A 21,801-nucleotide genomic window follows, 5' to 3' on the forward strand; every position below is an offset into this window, starting at 1 on the left:
ACTCCACTCTATACTCCGTACTGTTCCTTAGAGCTAGCACACCAGGTTTTCCCAGCGCAATAGCATCTAAGGCAGAGGCAGCTATGCCCTACCCTGAAAGCCTCTTCAATGCTGTACATTTTCTTTAAAATGTGAATGTTTTATTTTCCTAATTACTCCAGGCAATTACACCACAATAAATAAATAAAAACTATTTTTTTTTTTTTTTTCCCCTGGATGATATTAAGAATTTAATGACCTCAATAAATTCTTTAAACAAATATTCTGGCCATGGTTTTGACATATGATCAAAATATGAAAAGTTATTTCAAATATTTTTTTTCAGAGTTCCTGCTGGAAGATAAATACTCCTGCTTCTCCATGTGAAACAAAGGCCAAGAGAAAGAATGGACAAAACAGATTCCCCACTGGATATTTTTGCAAATGATTTGAAACACAGCTCAAAGTCTTAAATCCAGAGTCTCATGTTCTGAACACTGCCTAAACACATTCTGCTAGAATGCATAATAGAGAGAATATTACTATTTTACAGGACATAAAGAAGGGATGGATAAAGAGAACTAAACTACATTTTCAGAGCCACTCATACATGCAAGAGAAAATTACACCTTTTTAATTCTTTTTTTTTTCTTTAAAATGCCTCAGCAGGTTACATACCTGTGTGCTGTCTCATTAATTTGCACTCCAATCTACAGCCATACCAAAATAAGTAGAAGTTAGTGTAACATAAAATAAAATTCACATTACATTTGCAAGCTTTTCCTTTTTCATTTTTCCTCTTTCTCTTTCTCTTTCTCTTTCTCTTTCTCTTTCTCTTTCTCTTTCTCTTTCTCTTTCTCTTTCTCTTTCTCTTTCTCTTTCTCTTTCTCTTTCTCTTTCTCTTTCTCTTTCTCTTTCTCTTTCTCTTTCTCTTTCATCTTTTCTTTATTTTTTTATCTTATTATTATTATTTATTTTTTTAGTCTGAGATATATTTCTAAGCTTTTACTTAAAAATAAAGTACTTGCGCTTTTTCTTTCATCATGGGAATATACTTCAGCAAAAAGTTCACATCATATAAAACTGTGTTTGTTCTTTTTCAATGTAACAAGAAAAAATGGATTTAATTAAATGGGAAAAAAAAAAATAAATAAAACAAGATTTTTATCTCAGAGCTGATTTATTAAGTATGATGTAAAAGTAGTTCCTTTTAAAGTTTCCAAATCAGGAGATATATCAGTATATTGCTTAAAACCAGCTTGTGTCAAAATTAGTCAGAAGCCTGTATTTAGAGCTAAAGCACCTTGATACACACTGTCCCTTACTTTGAAGAGCCTAGAAGTCATTTATCTTATTGAAAGATTAAGAAAATTTATCTTCCATAAGAAGCAGGAAGACAGATATTGAAACATAAGCAAAATATTTTGAAACTCCCTGAAAATTGAAAGGTCTTAAATATTTTATAAAGATTCACTTTCAAATAAAATATTTTGACTGAAATATTTCTTATTTCATACACAATTAAAAAAAAAAAAAATCCAACGTCAAAAGCTACTTCAGAACAAAATTAAAGTACATTTCATTGTAACTATGTCAAAATGTGATCTGTGATTTTGGTGGTTTTACTTTGTGGGGCAGCTGAACTCCACTACAACTGCTTTCTCACTCCCCCTCCTCCTCAGAAGAGGGGGAGATGGGGGGAAGAAATTATGCTGGAAAGGGAAAAAAAAAAAAAAAAAAAAAAAAGACAAAAAAAATGCAGTTTGAGATAAGGATTACTTAATTAAAGTGGAAAAAAAAATACACACAGAGGCAAAGAGAGAGAAAAAAAATATCAATAAGCAATGTTCAGCCTTGTCCCAGGAAGCAGAGCCTCAATACACATAGCAGTTGTTTGAGAGAACTGATGTCTTCATAATAAGGCCTTATATTATAAGGCCATAATAAGGGTCCCTTCCAACTCAGGATATTCTATGATTCTATGATTCTATGAATAAGAGACCCCTTCTCCTTCCCCTTTCCCACCTTTTACTGCTGAGTATCATATGGTATGGAACCTTTGGTTGGTTTAGATCAGCTGCCTTGGTGATGTCGCCTCTTCTTGCCTACCCCCAGCCTATTGGATCTTGGGGAATTTGGAGGGAGTCTTGATGCTGTGCCAGCATTGCTCAGCAAGAGACAAAACACTGGTGTGATTTAACTCTAGTTAAATCACTAAATGTACTAGCCAGACCTAGTACAATAAACCTGGAATAATTAAAATTAGAAAGATAAATGTAAGGAAATTATTATTGACAAAAGTTAAAAATAGATGAAAGTGGTCAGTAGCTTAAAGTGGTCAGTAGTTTGCATTAGGCACTTGGTACTGATCAGGATCAAATATTTAGCATATGGTCTATCCAAACAGCAGAAGTTGTGTCTGCCCTACGGTCTTATATTACCCTCCTTGCCCATAGGTGGCTTTAAGTATCTAGGTTGAATTGGTAATTGAAAATAGCTATAATCTATGAAGGTACAAGTCTCTGACACTTTTTTTTTTTTTTTTTTTTTTTTTTTTTTCCTTTCACAGACACAACAAGAAAGACTTTTGCAGATGACGTAAACCTGGTGGAGTGTCCCAGGCACCAGGACATACTGGGAACCACCCAGCTGGAAAGCAACTTTACATAAAAGGACTTAGGAATCCTGGAGGACATGAATAGACTATGAATCAGAAAAGTGCCCTTGCAGCTAAGAAGACTAGCAGTATCCTTGGTTTCATTAGGCAAAGTATTGCCAACACATAGAGATGAGATCCTTCCCCTATACTCGGTATTAGCAAGGCCTCACCAGGAGTACTGCTACTACGTGAAAAAGTAAAAAGAGTAAGAAAAAGTTTAAGAGGACCAGGAAGATGGAGAGGGAAAGGGAAAGGGAAAGGGAAAGGGAAAGGAAAAGGGAAAGGGAAAGGGAAAGGGAAAGGGAAAGGGAAAGGGAAAGGGAAAGGGAAAGGGAAAGGGAAAGGGAAAGGGAAAGGGAAAGGGAAAGGGAAAGGGAAAGGGAAAGGGAAAGGGAAAGGGAAAGGGAAAGGGAAAGGGAAAGGGAAAGGGAAAAAATGGCATACTAAATGATGTTTGTATGCCTGTGGGTGAAACTGTGATTTGATTAAAATACGTAAGAAAAACTTAAAACTAGGATTAAATACAGAAAAGTGTAACTGTGTACTGGATAGCATGTAAATCACTTGTGTAGGCTGAAGGCATTTTCATGAAATCTTCAAGATATTTTGGTATCAATCATGGGACTGGCAGTAATTATTTCAATATAAGTGTGAAAAAGTTTGACACACACATAAAATGTCTTTTTATGTATGGACTATCTCCACAAAGAGCCTGTTCCTTCCAATGAAATTTTTACATTATTGGCCAACTTTATGGACAACTATTTCACAGATGCTGTGAGCTTCCTAGCAGCCAACACCTTGAAATTTCTCTATAGGGATCTGAGAACAATGTACTTGTCAAAACAATGTAAAAATATTTTTAGGAATATTTCTTCAGTGTCACACAGTGGCAGGGGGATAGGCATATTTTTCTGTTCTAGCTTATATTAGTTGTAACATTTATTGGTGAAAAAAAAAAAAAAAAAGAAAAGACTATTTTTGAGAAATAAGCTATGGGTCATATTCTTAACTGGCATAAATTGCTGCAGCTTTACTGATCTGTCTTATTACTTGCAATTCTATTTGAGTGGGAGGGAATTTCATGTTTTTCTGGTTTTGCCAAATATCGTCCTATTTCACCTTTCATTCTCCAGAGCACTGATTATCAGATGTTGAAGACAACATGTAATTTGGGAAACAGTGACTTTTTGCCTCAGGCAAATTCACAAATATTTGCAGTTTTGCTGCAGGGCAGAGGTAGAATGTAATCATATGTGCCACAGGGAAAAAAAAAATAAAATAAAAAAAAAAAATCACAGTCAAACTAGGGAGTTCTTTAGGCCAAGATTAAATTTGTCAATATATGTGAAGAAATTAGTCCTTATTACAGGCTGCTGCAAAGTGAGAATTACTTTATTTTTAATATAAGTGTACAGGTTGAGATTACTCTGCTTACACATCTCTATCTGAGCTACTCCTTCATACCCAGTGGAGAATGGGAGCTTTTGTGACAATACTCATCCGAGGCCCACATCTAAGATAGAGGTGTGCTTATAATGAAGCATGGCATTAAAGGGTTTGATTTCCTCCTTTGAATGTAAGAGTCATGGTAACTATCTCACATAGACACATCTATATTCCATTTGTCAGAAAAAAAAATCCCACCCTGTTTTGCATATGGTGATATGAACTGTGTAGATGGGAAGCTGTTGTATGAAGTATATTGTATGTTGTATGAAGCCTCCAATTCATTTAACTTGCATCCAGTGTACTTGAAGCCAGGTGAAGTTTGGCATCAATTGATACAGTCAGGAATTTAGAAGTCTTAAATGGGATCTCTTCTCTGGTGCAGAGTGAGCTGAAGAGGCCAGTTACTCGACTGGCATCCTGTCCAACTCACCTTTCATCATCCCTGTGCCTCTGATGAGAAGCAATAGCAGGAAGGACAGCAGCCTTCCTGCCTGCACCACATAGTGTGAGATGCACCTTCTCCATCACTGGAGCAAGTACTACACCATCACAACATCACAGCCTTGCTCGCCCCTTAGCAGAAACAGGCTTACTTCACACTTTTGAGCCCTGTGATTACCTTAAATCATACTATGCGTTTTAAAATCCATTTTAGCCACTCTCAGGATCCTATCCAAGGATTTTGGTTATAACAGACTTAAGTTATGTGGCTAGTGACAGGAAAACAAAACAAAAAAATCAATGTCTGAATTACCATGGAGTTTCTACTCATTCATAATGAGTGACTAAGTGCAACACAGTGTACTGTTTTTAAACTGTCAGTAACCAGTGGTCTTTATTTATTTATTTACTGTAAGGAGAATAGCTCACAACAACAGCATCTTGTCATCACTTCCATCTCATTGCTCTTGTTTACACACAGGGCTGTAAAACTTTACCTTTGCAGATTGCTTTAAAAACATAAATAAAAATAAAATCTAATTTACGTTTTTGTTCCAACTGGTTTTCTTGACAGACAGCTGCCCACAGCTCAGTGGTTGCTCTGTTCACTGTACTTTAATTTTGAGCTTTCAAGTTTTTCTGCAGCCCATTCAGAAGTAAATTCTCAGGGAAAATTGAGCTCTGTCATGGATGGATTAGTACTATAATGGTTGGTCACATATCTTGCATGAAACCTTTCAAAAGCAAGGCAAATGAGAAGGAAATGAAATTCATTTCATACTTCTTCAAGCACGCTAAAAGACTTTCTCTCCAAGTAATCTGTGAAGTACCACTAGTTTATTGGAGGTTCACATAACTACCATTACATTATACCTTGTCACAATCTCATATACTGGGTGACTGCTTTTTCTGAACTGATGGTACCTGCAAAGTGCGCTCTGTAGGCACTGAGAAGAGAATACTGTTTCTTAGATCAAAATGTATAGGTCCAAGAAATGGTATAAATAAAAGTATTTGAAACAAATTGGGACATTATAGGTTATAGGTTAATGAAATCTGAAATGGAGATATATTGAGGAGATGTCACGTTTGCTATGTGATGAACAGATAAACTGAAATAGAAAAGGAGGGAGAGAGGAAGGAAAAGAGCAAAGCAGAGAAAACATAATAAAGTTTTTTTTCCAGACACTTAACAGAGAAGCTACAGCCATTTCCTCTTGCAGAGGGAGAAGAGGCTATATTGCTTTTAGCAATCCATTTGGTTTCTTTGTCATTTGCAATGAAAGTAGCACTTCATCCCTTTAGCACATATGTGTGTGTCTCCAAGAGGATATAATGTGTGTTTTATTTCTTCTTAGCATAAGATAAACAAATATCTGCATTATTTTGGATAGATTATTTGAATCAGCCTTTCTTATAAAAACTATTTGCAGGTAAAGGAAAAACAAAAACAAAAACAAAAACAAACCTGCAGAGATCTTGTTCGTTCATTGATGGTGTCGCAAAAAATTGTAAGTGGAAATACAACCAGTGTTTCAATGTTGATGCAGGTAGAGAAAGAATAGATGCAAATCCTGATTCAGATGCAAATCGTGATTCAGACCCTGGTTCAGAGAAGCAATCAAACATATGTTTAAAGCTTCTGGAGTACAAAAACTACTTGCAGGCCCTGATAAATCAAGAGTCGGTAGTGCTCCCTGATTCTGCAAAATTTCTGCCTGCAAATTTTCTATTGCAATTTGTGTAGAAGAGGTGATTATTTTAACATATCTTTATTATTGTAGCAGTTATGATTTAGTTAAGACATTTATTTTTTTCTGATTGTCAAACCATTGCAAAGCTAACTCAAATTCAGTGTGTTATAAATGAAGATACAACTCAATCTGAATACAGTAATATTTATAAAAGGCAAGTAAACAGTGCTGGGTGTGCAGGAAGTCTATGTTCTACCAACACGCACACACGAACATCGAACTTTCTAAATATACGGATAACAGTCTCCATTTTCCATTTCTTTTCTTGATTACAAACACTGGGGAATTCCAGGGCTAGTCGTGGGAACAATATGTCTCGCTTTAAATTGTTAAGCAACCCGGTCTTTGGGCCTTATGTGTCCTAATCTTCCCAGATCGAAGGGAATCATTTCCATCTCCTTTTCAAGGCTAACAGGCACGTTGATCAAAAGGCACGTTCAGGTCACCAGGGGGCGTAACAGCAAAGGCCTGCGATGGCAGTAGCTGAGGGGGTTGGAGGCGAAGGTGTAGCAGAAACATTGGTGGACAAGGCCACAGCTCCCTCACAATCTGGCAAACCACACATTTCTGATTGTGGCCACACAGGGCTCTTTAAGGCCTCAGAGATTGCTCGCCAGGTGCCGAGCAATCCTACTGCAACCTTGTCGTTTTTCGTAGCAGAGTCCCACACCTTGACCTCAATGGCTGGAGAACAAGGAACCCTGAGACTGCATGGCATCTCCTGAATCACCCTTCTTTGTTCCCTCTAAACTCTTTACATTCCTGATGGTCTCAACTTTAAGAGTCTGATGTTATCATCAGCCACGGGGCTTGCCAACCACCATGTGGGCCACACTCCCACATCTCCCGCTTCTTTATTAATCAACCATATCAACCATTTTCTCGACACAAATTACCACTCCATATATAACAATACTTATCCACTTAACATTACAAAAAAGTGCAACAGAAAAAAATGACTGCATGCTCACCAAGCAGTTCAATAATCATGGAATCGTAGAATAGCCTGAGTTGGAAAGGATCCACAAAGATCATGGAGTCCAAATCCTGGTGTGGGAGTGTGGCCATGGGGGTTGACAAGCCCCATGGTTCGTGATAACATCGGACTCTTAACGATGAGGCTGTCAGGAACATAAATGTAAAGAATTTAGAAGGAACAAAGAAGGATGGTTCAGGAGATGCCATGCCATCTCGGGTTGCTTGTTACATGCAAATTGCTGGGTGTTTGCGGTTGCCAGGCAAAGTTGTTGACCAGTGAATGGTTAGTGGAAAAGTACTGCTGTGGGGCAAATGGTATAAGAAGGGAGCCTGTCCTCATTAAGTAGATGAAGTTATGCCCTCAATAAGAGGGAGTTGAAGTTATGTCACCAATAAAGTAGTAGCAGTTACTGATCCTAAAAGAACCCTGGTGTCGGAGTAGTTCTTATGCCACATCCTGGCTCCACGTAGGACCTCCCAGCTCTGTGCCATTCCCTCGGGTCCTGTCGCTGTCCCCAGAGGGCAGAACTCAGCGCCTGCCCCTCCTCTCCCCTCATGAGGGAGCTGCAGGCTGCCATGAGACCTACCCTCAGTCTGAGCTGAACAAACCATGTCATTTTAACTGTTCCTCATGTCACTACAAATAAATCTCTGTCCAAGAGCAATGTGCCAAATGATACAGACATCTGATTAGTGGAGGCAAGTAACATATTGTTATGAGAGTCCTCAGAATCTTCCTCTATTCGCAGCCCAGCCTTTGATTAATATGAGTTAATGCTGCAGGTTAAAACTTTCCAACAGCCCCCAGGCAGCCTGACATAGTGGAAGGCAGGAAATTAGATCTAGGAAAAGCCTGGGAGGTTAATCTTCCAGTTCTCTGGAAATGCAAATAATTGTTATGTACAGTAGGCCCATGGAAGGGCAAGAATACAGTCCAAAGCAGAATAGTGTCTGATCACAGATAGGAAAAACAAAGATCTTCTGTGTTAAAATTGTGTATCGTCAATTAGGAGAAGAAACGGAGGGAAACTTCAGTTAGAACTGATTTTGCTATGCATGGAGGACTGTGGCTTCTGGGCTTGAGAAAGGATATATTTATTTATTACTATAGTATTATAATACTATCAAAAAAAACATGCTTTTTACATATTAGATAACTCATAATTCATTAAGGTGAATAGCTTTTGAAGAAATATATCCTCAAAAAGTACCAAATCTAACTAATTAATAATAATAATAATAATAATAATAATAATAATAATAATAATGAGCTACTGCTTTTTCTCCTCTCCTCTCCTCTCCTCTCCTCTCCTCTCCTCTCCTCTCCTCTCCTCTCCTCTCCTCTCCTCTCCTCTCCTCTCCTCTCCTCTCCTCTCCTCTCCTCTCCTCTCCTCTCCTCTCCTCTCCTCTCCTCTCCTCTCCTCTCCTCTCCTCTCCTCTCCTCTCCTCTCCTCTCCTCTCCTCTCCTCTCCTCTCCTCTCCTCTCCTCTCCTCTCCTCTCTTCAAAATGCATTCTTAAAGAACAGAATAATTTACCTACTAGTAATTGTTACTATTTTTAGTGTTGCTACCATCTCTTAGTCTTCTTGTTTATAGCTGAATATTTATGATTTTTATTTTTTTTTTAACAAAGTTTCAATGCATTCAGGCTGAGGGTGGAAATAAAACTGGTAGTTAACCACAGAAAATGAATTATGCACGAAATTGTAAATATTCCATTTCCTTTTCTGATCTAAAAGTCCCCAAAGAAATATGAACACTTTATTTAAAATTCATCTGCAGTGACATTTCCTGGCTGCACAGAGCACTCCCAGAAATGCACAAGTATTTGCAAAAAAAAAAAAAAAGATAGCTTTTTATGGGAATACTTCCGTGCGTTAATTTTTATTTATTTATTTATTTATATTTATTTATCTATTTATCTATTTATTTATTTATTTTCCTGGCCAGTCTCCTCATTCCTTCTCAAATCAAATGAAATACTTTTCTGTGATGTACTGTAAAAGAATAGATGTAAATTTTGAAAGATGTGCATCTTTCAAAAACAGGCTTTTACTTATTTATACAGATGAATTTATTTATACCACAGTATAAAGATTCATTCGGATAAAATGCTTATTGCAAGATGCATAAAGGCTGAAGGACAGGTTTGATACAATATCTGCTGAAAAGTAAACAAAAAGGCACATGGATATAATATTCCAGCAACAGAATAGATAATTTCTTCCATAGCCTTGACTGTTTGTTAAGGTAATAATATTCTTTACATCTCTTTGAGCTTTCTACCTGAGGCACACTATCATCTCTCTTAAATTAGCTAGGATCTTTTAAATTAGTTGGGATCTTTTGGTTATGATGTGCATTTAAAGAAAATGCAATGAAAACAAAACCATCACTTTTGTCATTATCTCACAGAATTTTCAGCTATTTATTTAAATTCTTGTTTTTTGTCATGAAGTTTTTACTTCTACAGGGGGCTGGACAGGGGGACAGGACAGGAGGAGAGAGAAGTCTGTTTAACATCTGTACATGCTCAAAACTTGTGATTTGCTTACATATTTTGTCTCTTGGTTAAGAAACCAAACTGAATAAAACTCATATATTCCTTTTTATTAGCTGATTATTTTTTGAGAAAACATAAAATTGAGCTCTGAGTTCTCTGTATTTGCTTGGCTCTCTTTGAACATTTTCTGCAACAATAACTTTTTTTTTTTTTGGTTTATTTTTTATTTTATTTTTTTTTCCTAAGTTGCAATGAAATTTTGTCAGGTTTACTAAGAATCACTCCAAAAAGGTCCATAGAAGGAGAGTGATGAGTGATCTTCATGTCCAGTTGACTCATTAAATGCACCTTGGTTATATTCAGACATACATGTATTTGTGCACTAGCACCACTCACCACTTAGATAAACACAGCATCACCCAGGTAAGCGTGACTTAGTCATTGTCTGCTCCCTTTCCAGTTCAGCGAGCAGAAATAGGCCAATCCACAAGGCAAGCATTGGATTCTGTGATAAGTGTCTTGAGTCATTCACAAGAATCACCCTTTAGAGCTAACTGTTTTACTGTTTAACTGTTTTAGCTTCGCTAAATTTTAGGGCTCTGATCACTGGGTTTTTGAAGTTCAAAGCAATTAATTTCACTGATAATTTATGAAAAACAGATTGTTCTTAACCAACTCAATAAAATCCTTGACAATAAAGCTGTGTGGCTCTGGAAGCTGCAAATTATATTAATTCCCTCTTTCTTTCCATTTCTTTCTCTCTCACACTGTACTTGTAATATACCTTATTTTGGTCTGTTGAACCATGACTTCTAAAAAGAAAAAACGAGAGTCAAACAAACAAACAAACAAAATGTAATCTTGGTTTTCTTCTCTGGCACCTTTAAAGTACCATTTCTTAGATTAAACAGAAAACACTTCAGTGTTGAATTACTTATGTGAAATCCCAGCTTATCTTTGTGATGAAACACACTTAGAGCATTTTCCTTTTCTCTTATAGGTTTATATTACAGTTTTTCAGTACCAGCTGTATGTACTCAGTAACTCTTTCTTGACACACAGAACTTCTCTTCTGCCTGGAGATTGATGCTTAATAGTGATACCACGCTCTCTTAGACTCTGACTGCTTTTTAAAATAAATTAATATTTAAAAACCTGTGTATATGTTCCATTAAAGTTAATTAGAAATACCTGGTCAAAATAAATACAGGCAGGATGTGCTGTTGCAATTTAGCATTTGTCCCTTTTTCCACTACAAAATAACTTTGATCATTGCTCTCTTTCAAAAACCGTAGCATTGGAGAAATGTAGGAATTTGACTTTTATTGTGCAGTTATCTTCAAAGTTTATCCTTTTTTATTTTTTTTTCTTTTGTTTTGTTGCTATCTTTGTTGATATCTTTAATATCTTTAATGTTATCGTATACTTCCTTAGACTTTGTAGTGAATCATACCACAATATGTCCAAGTTTAACATGTGAGGATTTTATTTTATTTTATTTTATTTTATTTTATTTTATTTTATTTTATTTTATTTTATTTTATTTTATTTTATTTTATTTTATTTTATTTTATTTTATTTTTTAATCGTTAAAAGCAATTACTGCTTACTATTGATTAAAACATCCAATTAGAGCTACCTGGGAATTTTTTGATGAAATAGGATTTGGATGTAAAATCCTAATTCATCAAAATTGAAATGTTTCATAGAAATATCAGTTGCCACTAACCAACATTAAAACACATTTAGCTTTCTGTTTTCTGCTTTTCTTAATATATGTGTGTGTGTGTGTCTGTGTGTGTTTTCTAAAAGATTTTCACCCACTTAATTTATTTTGGTTTGGCAACCCAAAGCCAATGGTTCTAAACAGTCAGCAGGGATTTCAGGCTTCAAGGAGCCATATCTTCAGGTAAATTATCTTATCAGGTAAATTATCTTATTGAACCAGCATGCAAGATACCCTGGCTTTCAAAGGCCACATATCCAATACATCTTGCACAGCATGGCCAATGTTGTCTAGCTTCAAAATGGTTCAAGTTTCAAAGTTCATTTATCTTATTGAATTAGGAACTGATCCAAAGCTCTTCAAACTAAGAGATAGCTTTGGGTGCTAAAAACTCTGGAGGGACTCTGATAACTTTGAGTTACCTGTTTTGAACAGGCTATAGAAAGTTTCCAAATTTTATACAGTGAATCCTAGAATGTCCAGACATTTATAAATACACTGATAAATTTAGACATCAACTCTCGCCTACAGGTAGATAACATCTATCCTGGAAATAAAACAGAGCTCTGAGAAGGACTGTGTGATATTTGCAATACAAAGAGACAGTTCCATCACAAAACCACAGGCTTATTTCTATTTAATTTGCAAAATTCTCCTATGAAGTGATGGGAAATTACTTTTATTTTATTATATAAACATATGTTTATATTCGTATCCATACCATCCAAAGAAAGATTGAGAATGCTGCTGATAATCACAAGTGGCAAACAGTATTGCTAAATTTATAATTATGTTAGACGTATGTTCCCCATCATTCTTCTTCAGATGCAGAAACATTTGTTAGTTATCACTCAATCAACTTTTAGTGTATGCTTTCTGAGATCATACATTCTTGGATGTTCTGCATTTCAATTCAAGAAGACTTTAACTGGTTGCTTGTGATTAAAATATCACTAAATAGTCTAGTTTATTAGTTGCTAATAATGAAAATTACCTGCCCATATTCCCCAATAACCCAGTTATTTCCAAGATGTTGTAAAAAGGAACTTTGTTATTAATATGGCATTCCAACATGGTGTCACCCCTTCTTGTTGCAGAAGGAATTAAACTGAACCTCACAAAGTCCTACGTAAAAAAAAGCAGTTATTTGGGGCACATTTCATTTTCAGAAACATATGTTGCAGCATATAACTCCCCATTCCCATTTACAATTCGTCAGGAATCCAGGATCTAGCACCCGTCTTTGATATTTGGAAGAGCAGTTCCCCAATGTCTTTTAAATCAAGGCACACTTTTCCTTCTTTTTCAGAAGGCAAGTTATTCAGTGAGTGAGAATATCTGGAGACCACCTGAAGAAGAAATGACTTATCTGGTATATCTTATTTTTTGAATGCTCCTGCTGGTATTCACCTTTGCATAAAAATATTGTTAGAAAATGGAGCCAAAGACTGAGAGGAGGGATGCCACTATCACTGGGTGGTGGTATGGAAATGTGTGAAATGAGAAAGTTTGTTTCAAACCTTTACTTTTTTTTTTTTTTTTTTTTTTCCCTGAGGGAAAAATAAATAAATAAATAAATAAATAAAATAATCAATTCCTTTAGTAGTAAGAATATAATCCCCAAAAGATCCACATTCATCACAACATATGAGGGAACTTTTTACCATTTTCATTAATTACCACCTCTTTATGCTAGAATCTTTAGGTTTCTTCTTCCATTGTGTTCACTTGCCAGAGGTAGAAAGAAATCACCTGAGTCTCTTGTGATTAAAGCCTCACTTCAGAACTAAGGCTTCAGAAACTCTTTAGTTTTTCAGTTTTTCTACTGCCTGTGTCCATGGAGTTCCTTGAAAAGTAGTAGCAATCAAGAAATACAAGGAAAAGAAAAAAAAAAAAAAAGGTTGAAGGAGAGGCCGAAAGAGGAAAAAATGAGAGAAAAGGAAATAAATAATAAATTACTAAATAAGACTTTAGTCTAACACACCTATTATCTCAGAATATATAATATAGTGTATAATGTTCCTAACTTAGAGAGAAGTTAAAGTATACTTAAATTAAATAAATAAATAAAAAATCTCACAGCAAAATATATTCTATGTGAGTCGCCACTAAATTTTCTTCACTAACTCAACTTCTTAAGGTCTTCAGTCGAGTCAGCTTCTAAACAATCAGGTACAATATGTTTTGCAAATGGTCCCTTATTTAGACAGCCTTTACTCTTTCTTCTGCATTTTCATGAGTATAAATATGTCTTATTTATACTCTATGTTATATGTTCTTTTGCTGTGAAATATAAACTAACAGGCCCCATGAATTTAGACCTAAATTTAGTGAACCATCTCTGATGTAACATATCAGTTAAGTCCTCATGAGCCTATTGAAATCAGCAGGAAGATTCACATTCAGTGAGTCTCTTCAGTGAGAATTGGATCAAGACCTTACAATGTTTAACGCATTCACTGAGTTCAAGTTCCAGATGCAAAATTGTATCCGCTGTATTGATGGCAGTAAACCAGACAGAAAGAGCTGAGTTAGGGCCAAAATGAACTACTGGTGCATTCATCTGTTAAGATCATAGAAGTAATAAAAGAATAGAACAACGTAAGTAGCACAGAGAAAAAATCAGTCATTACATGAAGTTTTCTATGAGCTACCGGACTGCAAACATTGATTTTTGTTGTTATTTTGTTGTTGTTGTTATTTTGTTGTTTTGTTTCATTTGTTTTGTTTTGTGGTATCCTTAAAAATAAACAAAGTGGATACAAATACTAAAAAATAAATAAATCAAAAATCAAAAACCACCAAAGCATTTTATCAGTATCATTTTCAGAATGTATTTTGAAAAAGGATATAATAACCATTTACTTAAAACATTAAGTCAACATTTCTACCACACTTAGATTAAACTTTTTCATACCTAATGTTATTTTCAAAAAGCAATGTGTTTAGCTAAAGTGGATTGTTTCCTGTAACCTATAGTAAGGGCTAGACACTGCCAGATATCCCTGACGTATTGTCCCTTGGAGGAATTTTCTATGCTGTCTGACCAGGACGGGCTAGATGTTAACCTTCCAGATAACCAAAGTTATTTACATTAGTGGAAAAGCATCTGGTCAATAATTTGCTTTCTAGTGCTTTTTGTTTGGTTGGTTTGGTTTGGTTTGGTTTGGTTTTTCAGCCAGCTTACTCATAAAGTTTATTTCAGTATTTATCTCACATTTAAATAGCTAAAGAACATACATTACTATATTACTACATATTACTATAGGAGATAGACAGCAACTAAAATGAGGTCTGTTAATAGCTGAATTTTAAAATCAACTAAAATAATTCAGAAATGTTTTTGTGAGTCTTGGAAGAAACTTTTCTTGTAGAAAAAGGAAAGTGCATGAGGGACATAAGAAAGTCAACCTAAGATGAGCAGAAAGAAAGTAAAAAAAAAAAAAAAAAAAAAAAAAAAAAACACTTTTTTTTTTTTTCTCCACAGTAGTTTTGAAAAATAAAGCAATAAACTTTAAATTAAAATTATAATATATATATATAAATATATATATTTAAAGATGTCTGTCTTAGTGAAATGCAAGTGATTTGTTTATACAATTTAGTTGGAGTTCAAAAACAATATTTGAAGAAAGAAATTTTAATTGGAGGTGGAAAGAAATTTCTGACAATGGTTTAGGCAAAGAAAAGAATAAAGTTTTTTCTGAGTATGTATATTAGACTAAAGATGGGTTTTAGGGCATAGGGGTTCAAAAGGAATGTAGAAGAATTGCTGTTCCCCTTGCAATTATCCTGGAATATAGGCACGAAGAAACATTTTATGTGAGAATAATTTTGTGACTTACAAAAGAGATTTGAAGGGAGGTTCTTTAAGACCTTAAGAGCAGACTTTCAGTTATTTTCCCCACTCTATCCCATCCTAACCTTTCTGAGGTTTTAGTCTGATGAATAGCCCTCACTTATAGAATAGTATTTAAGCCAAAGTGACTCTAAAGGAAGGAACTGCTGATACTCATTGGCAATTTGAGATGAAGAAGCCCAAGATGAAAGTTGAAACTTTCTTAGAATTTAGTTGCGTACGTGCTGGAGACTGCAGTCTTCACCACATAGTACATGCTGTTGTGTAAAGAGAACTGGAAAGAAAAAACTCAAGAGCAGAAGAACATCCAAAAAGAATAATGAAACTGGTTTCGGTCATTGCAGTGGAATGAAGCAGCATCAAAAATGCAGAGAATATATACCCTGTATAGATCCCAGTTTCAATTGGAAATGAGCTCCCATACTGAGTTCTTTCCTAATGAGTGGGCTGCAGTGTCATGGTCCAGCTTCCACACATAAAATATAGATTTCAGCTTAGAGAGCATCCATTTCAGAAGATAAATAAATAAATAAAATAAATAAATCACATTAAACAAAGCTTTTGCACTTCTTAAATAATGATTCATAACAAATATGTCATGCAGCAGACTGTTCCTGTTGTTCTTAAATGATGGACAGAGGTGCCTAATGCTTAAGGGTTCATTTGTCTTTGAAACTCTATTTTAACAAGGTGGCTTGACTACACCTTTAGTACCAGTGTCCATGCCTGAAAAAAATAAATAAAATGTAAAGTGTAGGCCTTTCTCTTTAGTTGTTCTTGTTGTCTCACAGATTTTTTTTTATTCTTCATGCCTTATATAATAGCTGTTGCAGACTCTTTTCTTCAGTTGCTTACCTTTTTTTTTTGACTGGTAGGTAGGGAGCACAGGTCCAAAGCTGTTCAGATAACAGTTAAACTGTGTTCATGGAACTAGCCAGCTTATTCCAAGTGATATTTAAATAACTTTTGGATCTAATCTTCAACATCAAAATCAGATAGTTAATTTTAAAAATTGTGCCTTAAACACTCAATGTGGTAATCAAAACTGGATTGTATTATTATGTGCTACAAATAAATCATAGAATCATAAAATTATAGAATATCCAAGTTGGAAGTAACCAAAAGGATCATCGAGTCCAACTCCTGGGTCCCCAAAGGACCACCCAGAAAATCGGACCATATGTCTGAGAGTGTTGTCCAAACACTTCTTGAACTCCAGCAGGCTCAGTTCCATGACCACATCCCTGGGGAGCCTCTTCCAGTGCTCAACCACCCTATCAGTGAAGAACCTTTTTCTGATATCCCGTCTAAACCTCCCCTGTCACAGCTTCAAGCCATTCCCTCAGGTCCTATCGCTGGTCACCAGAGAGAAGAACTCACCACCTGCCTCTCTGCTCCCCCTTATGAGGATGTTCTTTGACTAAAAACCCCTGTTCTTGCATCCACTGAAGATTTGATGCACAAAAGTAATTCAATGGGATCTACAAATAAATACCAGAAGCCTGTGATCTAAAAGGGGTCAGACTAATCTAATGGTTCTTCAGGTCTTAAAATCTTTAAATATGTGAAATCCAGGAGATGACATCTGATCTATTTAGGTTAGACTCCTAATGTGGTACACAGACAAGAGATGTCATGGTTTAGGTAGTCCCACTGCCTTTACTGGAAATATTAATGAGATAAGAGTGATAGAGGAAAAAAAAATGCATCATTAAATAGTAAGTGCAAGATCTAACATGTTTAGGCTCTTTAAGCATGTTTAGAATTCTCCTAACCTCAGATTGATTTCCTTAAAACAATTAAATCAATGGGAGGCTTGAAACTCAAACGGGAGTCAGAATTCTAAATCCATCTCTGGGACTGGGCCTGAATTGTCCCATTATGCACATCTGAATATATTCTATGTTGACATGGCTATAGTGAATCCCATTCTCTGGCTCATAAACATATTAAGTCCAATTGTAACTATTTTTATGGCATTTGATTTCTGACTGTGAACATTACCTCCTGTTCAACAAGCTCCAGTGTAATTTTCCATTTTGTTTCATTGAATTAAAGGAAGAAAGGAAACTGTCTTGTGAGTCTTTCATTTTATAGACAGCTGGTCATTTCATTAACACTTTTCATATTCTTGTTTGTCATGATGACTGACTACAGTAAAAAGATTTTCTTCCCATTAACATATGATGGAGCAGCACTTTTTTCCCAGGAATGTATTGATCGGGTGAGCAGTACATTTATTAAAACGTAACCAGCATCAACTTGCTGGCTTGTGAGAATGGTGCACACTTTAACCAATTAAATAGTCATGAAGAAGAAAAAAATCAATATTTCTTGGATCTTTCTACTCCAGACTTTGCCAGCAAAATGGCCTCTAGATTTACAAAATGAATAAACAAATAGATATAAATCATATTATTTTGATTTTTAATTATGTATTGGGTAAGAAAAGAATCTTCATAATTATCTGGAGCAAGATTAACATTAGTCAGATAAATATACTTCCATGATTCATAAATTACTGTAGTAAGAAAATGAAATTAATATGAATTAAAATCAATTTCATTATGTTTTAAGAAGATCTTACAGTACATATTTTTCTTGTTCAGAAGTGACTTTTAATATCTGTTGTATCCATTTTTGGAAGGCCAACTTCAGTATGTAACAGAAAAATGAGTGTTGAGAAGCAATGGGAAGTAATGAGCAACCACATGACTGAAGACAGACCAACTATATTATCATATTTAAACGAAGCATCTCAAAAAGTCCTATTCTCTATTATTCTTTACATTCTTCAGTTCTTTCTATCTCACTGCAATTTTTACAGTACTTGACACATTAAGGAACCAGATCTCATGTACTACTAACAAAAAAATAATCATTTATATTTTTATAAAGATTTTTTTAACCCACATTTCTGAAGAACAATATAGAAGATACCTTTCTGAAGAAAGATGTATGAAGAAATTGTAGGAAAATATATGAAATAATACTAATACATGTACAAGATGCATGGACAAATTTTTCCTGACAACTTCATCATTTTGGAAAACTCATTTTCAAGATCATAAAGTTAGCAATATTGCACAACAAAATCACATGTCTATTCTGAAATTTGACTGTTTTATTATTTTATTTTATTTTTTAAGAAATCATTCACAGTTAATCAATACAACATAGCTGGAGAATTGTTTTATTTTTATTTTTTATTTTGTGTGTGTGTGTGTGTGTGTGTGTGTGATTATCTCCGTAAATTCTCTCTTTTATAAACCTACAGCACTCACATTACAAGAAAGTTGCAGTTTAGATCGTAAAGCAGCTTACACTCTAAAGCTCTGAGTGCAATTGCTCACAACTTTTTACAATTATTTGATGAAATAAAGAGTTACACAACTGTTCTTAAAAGCAGGGTTTTAGAATGCCCTAACATCATTTCGTCTCAATGAGCCCTTGTTAAGCACTGACAAAATCCAGGGAGATGTAAGTGTACCAGCATGTGCTTCAGACAATTGGTGACCCATGTGAAAGTAAATGAAAGATTTCTTTACTAAGTTAAAACAAACAAGAAAACAAATAAACACCAAGTTAGGTGATGACAACTGTACACTTCAGACAGAAGGTATTTCAGAAAGGTGGATAGGAATAGATAGGGGATGTAAATTAGCATTAATGTTATGCTGAATGAAGAGTGCAGGACATTCAGAAAGCTACTAACAGTAGTGTAGATCACTCTTTCTAATACCTCCAGAAGAGATGCTGTAGTAGTCACCAGTTGCAAAACTCTGGAGATTATCCAGCTGGTCAACTCATTTCCGCAAAGAAACCAGTAAGTGGATAAATGGATGTTTATTAACCAAGAGGATTTGCTGTCACTTAAAGATTCCAGTAGCTGGCTTCATTTTTTTTTATTTTATTTTTTTCCTTAACACACTCACACCACACAAAACACAAGCTATATTAATTAAAATGAAACATTGGTGTGTTACTTCTATTGTTAGATAAATTGCTTTGAATTTTACCCTTGAGTATTTGTTAAAGTTGAACCTACGCTGAGGCATGCATGCATATTTTATCAAGGGTTAAGAACAAAAAAAGAGATTCCTGCAACTAAGACAATGATTTCAAACTGAACAAAATTCTAGATGGACGATTCAACCAGCTATACTAATACATGCACCTGTTTTGTTCAAAGGGCAATTTTTATGCGGACCAGTTAGCTAACAAGCAGCACATCCACTCAGTCTGTAAGTACAAATGCATGGTTATGAACCAAGAGGGACACACATGAAGGACAGCAGGCTTTAAAAGCAAACTTTCATATGAAATGACTTTTGACAAATAGTTCAAGGGCTACTGTTCCCTCATAGAAATGTTTGTTACTAAACATTAAGTTTAACATTCCAATTATTTTAACCTCTTTAATAAACATTTTGGAGAAATTATTTGCAAGACAAGTTCCTGTAAGTAGCAAAAAAAAAAAAAAAAAAGAAATGTTTATCTTTTTCATTTTTGAGTCTGCAAAATGACTTCTATTCAAATTACTGGGGAGACTTTCAGGAGATTCAGTGGGTATCAAATTAAACCCTAAATGAGATCATTATTTTGGTACTGTTGCTGCTTATTCTGTTATCAGTATTGTTGAAAACATAAAACTTGAAGAATGGTAACCATAACAAAAATCATTTGAGAACCAATCTCTGTGAGTCTTAAAATTAATCAGCTGCCTTTCCAAGGGGTAAACAATCCTGAAGATCCTGTAACTAAGAAAGATACTGAGAACGGAATCAAAGCTGAAAATGAAGTCATTAAAATGAAAGAAAAAATGAGAGTCACAAAGAGTCTTCAGATAAAGAGAAAATACGTACAGAATGAGGATCTTATCTGACTTAAACAGATGATAAATAGAAATCTGCTGCTTTCACAAAGCACAAATATATTTCATGGCTTTGCATTAGGGACAAATACACAGTGCGACTGAGGGGGTAGGAAGAATAGCTAAATAAAGAAGGATTTTCAGTTGTGTTTTTATGCTGAAAGTGTTGAAAAATGTTCCTGTGAACGGCTATGTTAAAATATACTTCATTCTCTTTTGTAATTAAAAAAAAAATAAAAATAAATTGGTTTAACCCCATTTAAGTCCACAGAACCCATTAGTTTATATGAAAATTAGGAAACAGGCACAGAGATTGAAGTGTTTCATGCATGAAAGTCAACTTTACAAAAAGAATTAAAGATGTGCAGCTAACAATACCTGGAGAACAGACAGAAAACATAGCTTCATATCTCCCTTAAACAGAGATAGAGGAAGAAAACAAGGTTAACTTGATAATGATCAGATCATAAGTGCAAATAATCCCTCTGTTTTGTGTGGTTTTGCCTTTTTTTTTTTTTTTTGGCTTGGTTTATTTATTTATTTATTTTTTTCACATTGCACTGAAGGATTTCAAAGCAACTTTGGTGATTCTTACAAGAACAAGTCACTAGATTAATTTGTGTGGAAAGACTCTGTTTCTATGACTTCGGGAATGTTCTTTTTAGATTGCAGAGGATCATCCAATCCTGGAAGAAATATTCACCAGTTCCCTAGTTACTTTTGAAGTAACTGAGTATCAGTGTTTATTTAATTTCATGATTTACAAATAGGTAAAAACAAAGTTTCAAATCCTGAAAACTGCCTGGGAATTTCATGCTCCAGGAAAGGCAGATTCAGACAATGAAGACTGATCAGTCTGAGCTAGAAGGAAACACTTTTTTTTTTTTTTTTTTTTTTTTTTTTTTCTATTTGTGTCCAGAATAAGTGAATAAAAAAATGGAACTATTGCTTTGGAAAAATGCAATTTTGTTGTATTCAGTTGCACCACTGGGGATAACTGGGAAGCTGAGGGCAGAAACTCCCTTTACTCTACTTAGTTTTCTCCAGTAAAGAAAACGAATAGCTGGGGAGACAAGGGAATTTCCTTATTATCTTATTATAGTATATGTAAGTGATTCATTGCACAGATTGTTACAGACCTCTCAGAGTATGAGTTCTTAATTTTTTTCATAGATTTATAGGAATGCATTTACCTAAGTCTAAGGTAGCAGGTGCATTTTTGAGAGTAGAAGCAAGTTTCTGTGCTGTAAGACCTCCAAAATACCAAGAGCATTGCTCTTACTGTCTCTGCTAGACACTGCTTACTACCTTCCAAAAGTATCCTGAGATCTACAAATAAGAAATGCAACAAACATGCTAAAAATGTGAATTAACTGTTGTTGTGTAATGCATTAATATTACCAAGTATTTATTCTTCCTCATGATTGGAGTGTTGGCAAATCTTCCCTGCTTATATAAAAGATTAAATCATTAAAGTTTATGTCTAGTTTCAGGAAGAAAAAAAAAAAAAAAAAAAAAAAAAAGACAGGAATGTTATGAAAATTATAGCTTATACCCATTTAAACTTAATGAGTCAC

Source organism: Aythya ferina (assembly GCF_964211825.1).
Source record: "Aythya ferina genome assembly, chromosome: Z".
NCBI classification, from domain to species: domain Eukaryota; kingdom Metazoa; phylum Chordata; class Aves; order Anseriformes; family Anatidae; genus Aythya; species Aythya ferina.